This window comes from Acipenser ruthenus, chromosome 2 (genome assembly GCF_902713425.1).
Source record: "Acipenser ruthenus chromosome 2, fAciRut3.2 maternal haplotype, whole genome shotgun sequence".
Classification (NCBI taxonomy): Eukaryota; Metazoa; Chordata; class Actinopteri; order Acipenseriformes; family Acipenseridae; genus Acipenser; species Acipenser ruthenus.
Genome location: NC_081190.1, coordinates 44,067,864 through 44,073,165, shown reverse-complemented (window position 1 = coordinate 44,073,165; position 5,302 = coordinate 44,067,864). Strand labels below are relative to the sequence as shown.

Below are 5,302 nucleotides of genomic sequence, written 5' to 3'. Positions count from 1 at the left end.
AAAAAGATTATACCAAAATTTCATAAACAGCCTATAAGAAAATAACATTCATTTCATAGGTAGGGTTTATAATCTAACTCTTCATTCAGTCCTGGAAATTCAGTAGCTTTTAATTGAAATATCCCAAATGTTTCCCGTTGTAAAAGAGATTTGAGTCTGTCACCTCCCCTTATTGATTTATTAACCATTTCAATCCCTAACACTCTAAGGTTATCAGAGTTACTTTCATGAGCAGTTTTATAGTGTCTGGCCATGGGATATTCTAAGTTACCAGTTCTAATCGCATATTTATGTTCCGCTACCCTTTCTTTAAGTTTTCTTTTAGTTCTCTCTACGTAAAAATAACCACATGGGCATTCCAAACAATAAACAACATAAGTGGTGTTGCAATTCATGAAGTTGTTGATCTCATATGATCTATGTTTCTTAACATCACTAAACTGTTTATCTTGCACAACATTTTTACAGTGATTACAAAACCCACATCTGAATGTCCCTTTCAATTGTCTAGGAAGCCAGGAACTCTGTTTCTTATCCCCTGGTAGATAACTGTGAACAAGTTTGTCACCGATTATTATTATTTTATTATTATTTATTTCTTAACAGACGCCCTTATCCAGGGCGACTTACAATCGTAAGCAAATACATTTCAAGTGTTACAATACAAGTAATACAATAAGAGCAAGAAATACAATAAAATCTAAAACTTATCATGGGGGGATCAGTGAATACCTCTCTTAAAGTGGGATCACTCTTTAATTCCCAGTTTGTATAATTCTCCATAATTTGGGTGCTTCTGTGCTAAATCGAGTGACAAAATACAGCAGTGTGGAGTAGTGGTTAGGGCTTTGGACTCTTGACCAGAGGATTGTGGGTTCAATCCCTGGTAGGGGACACTGCTGCTGTACCCTTGAGCAAGGTACTTTACCTAGATTGCTCTAGTAAAAACCCAACTGTATAAATGGGTAATTGTATGTAAAAATAATGTGATATCTTGTAACAATTGTAAGTCACCCTGGATAAGGGTGTCTGCTAAGAAATAAATAATAATTATTTGTTTATTTATTCCTTGTTGTTGTTTTTTATACAGCAAATCTGTTCTGCTCAATTGTTTTGCTTTCTTACAAGCCTTATCAATTATTCCATGTCTATATCCCCTCTGATGAAATAATTTTTGCATAACTTTTGGTTGTATATCAAATTCAGATTCTTGATCGCAAATGCATCTTAATCGTTGTAATTGACCAAAATGAATATTATTTTTTAACCAATTAGGATGAAAACTCTCAGCTATTCTATCAGTATTTTTTCTATACACAGAATTGTACAAGAATCCTTCACTATCTTTTGAAATTGCTAGATCCAAAAGACCAAAAATAAATTGGCATAATTAGGAGCAAAACAAGTGTCCATTGCTGTACCCTTAGTTTGTCTATACAATTTTTCTTAAAAAAAAAATAAAGTCAATTCAGTCAAATTAACAATAAAGTCACTGGGAGGCAAACTATCTGCAGGTCTTTCTTGTACTCTTATTTAAAACATGTGTTGTATCATGAATACAAGAAGGTAAGGAGGGCACATACAGCTTTATAAGAAAATCAACAAACTGCAAAGCTGGTTCAGCAATAGATTAATTGCCCGATATAATAGGATTCCAGGTGGATTTTGGAGATCTTTATATACTTTGGGACCAAAAAAAAAAAAAGGAAGTCTGGGATGTTCACACCATAAGAAACCATATTCTTTCTCAGTGATCCATTTTGCATCTTTGGCGTTTATCAACATTTCTTTAATTTAATTTTTCATATTATCCAAAGGATTTGCGAAAAGTGTTTGATGGTATTCTGAATTGTCAAGTTGTCGATAGGCTTCTTTAACATACATTTCTTTATCCCATATAGCCACAGCACCCCCTTTGTCTGCTGATTTTATCACAATGTTTTCATTTCGAGACAAAGTATCAATTGCTTTCTTTTCTTTTTTTGTTAAATTGTAACAAAAATCATTTTGCCTGTCATTAAATAGTTTTTCCACGTCATAATTAACCTTTTTTTGTAAAAGCTGTTAATGTAGCATTCAAATTTGTAGGCAAAAAGTGAGACTTGGGTCTAAAGGGTTTTACCAACCTCCAACCTCACGCAGAGCATCGGAACAGCGGCGGGTCAAGTGGCCTCTAGCCAACAAGGAGAAAGAGTGGTTCCAGTTCAATGAAGATGCTGACACCGTCCTTGAAGTAACAGCCAAAGGTGAAGCAGACAGACGTCTACAGACAATGACGACAATCATTGTTAGCCTGGCTGCAGAGAGGTTTGGCACGGAGGAGAAGAAAACAGTGAAGGCCCCATACAACATGAGCAAGAGAGCGGCAAAGATCCACCAGATAAGGCAGGAGTTTAAGGAGGCGAGTGAGGAAGAGAGAGGAGCCCTGTTAGATCTACGTAACATCATCAGGAAGAAGCTCATAACCTTGCGGAGAGCTGAGTGGCATAGAAGGTGCAGGAAAGAGAGGGCCAGGAAGCGGGCTGCCTTTTTAGAAAATCCATTTGGATTCACCAAACAGCTGCTAGGGCCGAAGCGAAGTGGCCACCTTACCTGCTCCAAAGATGAGATCGACAACCATCTCCGTAGCACTTATAGCGACACGGCCAGAGAGCAAGAGCTGGAGCACTGTAAGGCCTTGATAGTTCTACCAGTACCAACCACGGAGTTCGACGAGAAGGAGCCCAGTTGGAAGGAGGTACAGGAGGTTGTCAAGAGGGCAAGAGCAAGCTCAGCCCCTGGACCGAGTGGTGTGCCCTACAAGGTCTACAAACGCTGCCCGAAGCTACTACATCGGCTCTGGAGAATCTTGAAGGTGATCTGGAGGAGGGGCAAAGTCGCTCAACAGTGGAGATTTGCAGAAGGTGTATGGATTCCGAAGGAGGAGAACTCGAAGGACATCGACCAGTTCAGAACCATCTCGCTACTCAGTGTTGAAGGAAAGATATTCTTCAGCATTGTGGCCAGGCGTCTGACAGACTACCTTCTGAAGAATTTCTACATTGACACATCAGTCCAGAAAGGAGGGATCCCGAAGGTGCCAGGTTGCCTGGAGCACACAGGCGTGGTCACGCAGCTAATCAGGGAAGCCCGGGAGAACAGAGGAGACCTTGTTGTGCTGTGGTTGGACCTCACGAATGCCTATGGCTCCATACCCCACAAACTGGTTGGAGTGGCTTTGGATCGGCACCATGTCCCAGGTAAGATCAGGGATCTCATACTGGACTACTACAACAGTTTCAGTTTGAGAGTCACCTCAGGGTCCATAACATCAGAATGGCACACACTTGAGAAGGGAATCATCACTGGCTGCACCATTTCAGTGATCAGGTTCGCCCTTGCCATGAACATGCTGGTGAAGTCAGCTGAGGTGGAATGCAGAGGCCCGTTGACCAAGTCTGGTGTGCGACAACCTCCTATCAGAGCCTTCATGGACGACCTGACCGTGACAACAACATCTGTCCCAGGAAGTAGGTGGATTCTGAAGGGATTGGAAAAGCTTGTCACCTGGGCACGGATGAGCTTCAAGCCAGCGAAGTCCAGATCCCTGGTGCTGAAGATGGGGAAGACAGTGTCAATCCAGACGACCAACCAGGAGCTGGAAGCGTGGTTGGCTGTAGTGGACAAGTCAGGTCTACCTGGTAAATTCAAGGCCTGGATATACCAACATGGTGTCCTCCCACGGATCCTCTGGCCCCTCCTCGTTTACGAGGTCCCGATTTCCATAGTCGAGGGGTTCGAGAGAAGGGTCAGTAGCTACCTTCGCAAGTGGCTGGGATTACCGCGAAGCCTGAGCAGCATCGCCCTGTACGGTCAGAAGAACAAGCTAAAGCTACCCATCAGCAGCCTGAATGAGGAATTCATGGTGACCCGTACAAGGGAGGTGCTGCAATACAGGGAGTCAAGCGACCCAAAAGTCTCCCAAGCTGGTATAGAGGTGAGGACAGGGAGAAAGTGAAGGGCTCAGGATGCAGTGGAGCAGGCTGAGTCACGGCTACGGCACAGCGTGCTGGTAGGTACGGTGACTCCCGGAAGAGTTGGCCTTGGTAGCATTATAACACCACGCTATGACAAGGCTCAAGGGAAAGACAGATGGAAGCTAGTGCAGCAGGAGGTGCGAGCAGCAGTCGAGGAGGAGCGAGCCAGCAGGATGGTTGGAATGCGGCAACAAGGAGCCTGGACAAGATGGGAGCAAGCGGTGGAGCGAAAGGTCACATGGTCTGAGCTTTGGAAGGCCGAGCCCCATCGCATCAAGTTCATGATCCAGGCAGTCTACGATGTTTTACCAAGCCCATCCAACCTGCCATCTGCAGTGGAATTAGCCACTGCAAGCTCTTCCGACCAGCGAAACAGGCCATCGCTTTTGTCAGAGCTGGGGAAAAGCCAACACCAGCTGCTAGAACTTCCACAGGTCTTCTCGCAACAGCTCAAGACTGGGAGTTGAAAGTTGACCTGGGAAAGCAGCTTAAGTTCCCAGACACCATCACAGTGACGACACTGAGGCCAGACATTGTGCTGCTTTCTGAAACCTCCAAGCAAGTAATTTTACTTGAGCTCACCGTCCCTTGGGAGGATCGCATTGAGGAGGCCAATGAAAGAAAGAGGGCAAAGTACGAGGACCTGGTGGAGCAGTGCCGCAGTCAGGGGTGGAGAGCAAGGTGCGAGCCCGTTGAAGTGGGCTGCAGAGGGTTCGCTGGACAATCCCTCTACAGGGCCTATAGCCTACTGGGCATCACAGGGGCCAACAGGAGGAAGGCCATTAAGACCGCCACAGAGGCAGCTGAAAGAGCCTCTCGGTGGCTGTGGATCAAGAGGAATGACCCGTGGGTGAAGTAGACACGCTACTTGGACACAAGTCGGGGTTTGATCAACCCCGGCTGGGTTGCCTGGGCGAGGGTGTATGATGTTGAAAGACCGAAACACCCGATGACCTCAGGTTACATCACTGATGATGTGTCCAAGTGCATCATAAGATGTGTATTTTAAATAAATACATTTTCAATCACAGTTCGGTTTTCAGCACTTGAGATGGATGTTTGGACCACATTACAATTAGTGTTTTGATGTTACCAAATGTAAATTCCGATAGAAAAGAAAAATATCTATTTTTGTATGAAATTCATTAGAACTATATGTGGGAGCAAAATAAAGTTCTTTAGCTACTAATGCCATGCAATCACTAGAGATTAGGGCATCAGATATATTAATTACCATGGTTCCCTGAACTGGCTCCTGGTGCCCAGTCTCTGTGAACGTTGTTCTT

General features: G+C 44.2%; 1 pseudogene; it reads left to right on the top strand.

The window, feature by feature from the left end:
• The first annotated feature begins 1,552 nt into the window (after positions 1-1,552).
• LOC117409151 (uncharacterized) lies at positions 1,553-4,875 on the top strand (annotated as a pseudogene).
• The last annotated feature ends 427 nt before the right edge of the window (positions 4,876-5,302 follow it).